We start from the raw sequence: 1015 nt of genomic DNA, 5'->3' as shown, positions 1-1015 counted from the left end.
GAACTGAGTTTGAGTGTTGGTCAAGGTCAATAATGCAGCTTGTAATTAATTTATCTTCTCTTGAAAAACTAGTGGTATTGGTGGTTGTGATGTTGCTTAAGATGAGAGCTTGAGACATGGGCTGCTAAAATTATTATTGAGGGCCCTGATATTTCTTTATGAAAAATTGGGATGATTCCTCCACCCTGGGTTGTAAGTGTTGGAGAAAAGGTTGTTGGCTTGCCTATTAAAATTTTCCATCATATTCACATGCTCCTTAGGGATAGAGTTATTAAAAGGCTCCATATAATGATGAAAAGGATGAGAACCCCCACACATTTCACAAGCCATCTGCACCTGCATGGCTTGAGCTGAGATACTAATTTTCTGTAACTGCTTGGTTAATGTGGCAACTTGAGCTGTTAACGCAATGATAACATCCAGTTCATGAACCCCATCTACTTTTCTGTTACTAGTGGCTCGTTCATCATCCCATTGTTAATTATTCATATCCATTTCTTTCAACAATGCATAGGCCTCGTTAGCATTTTCACCCATGAATGCCCCTCCTGATACGACATCAATGATGGTGCATGAGAAGTGCATAACCCATTATAGAAATTGTGGAAAAACATTCACATCTCAATGCCGTGATGAGGAAATTTTCTTAACAATTATTTAAACCTCTCCCATGCATCATATGATGATTCCCCGTTAGTCTGGAAGAAGTTATTGCTCTCTCCTCTCAATCTTGCATCCTTTGATGGAGGAAAGAGGTTGGCGAGAAACTCATGTGCTTGATCCTCCCAAGTATTAATAGAGTTGTCATGTAGAGAGTTTAACCAACTCTTGGCTCTTTCCCTCAATGAAAATGGGAATAGCCTCAACCTTATAGCATCTTCACTCACCCCATTCATTTTAAACGTTGAACATAGCACCAGGAAATTAGCTATGTGCATGTTTGGGTCCTCCAGCCACCGAACTGAATGGTATACTAGACCATTTGAAATATTTCCGCCTTGATCTCAAAAATTTT

The 1015-nt window shown here is 39.4% G+C and overlaps 1 non-coding gene across 1 annotated transcript; it reads left to right on the top strand.

Moving 5' to 3' along the window:
- Nucleotides 1-624: 624 nt before the first annotated feature.
- LOC133820206 (small nucleolar RNA R71) lies at nt 625-731 on the top strand. Its single transcript, XR_009886632.1, has one exon. It is a non-coding gene; the product is annotated as a small nucleolar RNA R71 (small nucleolar RNA).
- Nucleotides 732-1015: the final 284 nt, after the last annotated feature.

The sequence above is a fragment of the Humulus lupulus genome, chromosome 2 (genome assembly GCF_963169125.1).
Source record: "Humulus lupulus chromosome 2, drHumLupu1.1, whole genome shotgun sequence".
Lineage (NCBI taxonomy): Eukaryota > Viridiplantae > Streptophyta > Magnoliopsida > Rosales > Cannabaceae > Humulus > Humulus lupulus.
The sequence above is the reverse complement of the archived record's forward strand: the minus strand, read 5'-3'. Positions and strand labels throughout refer to the sequence as shown.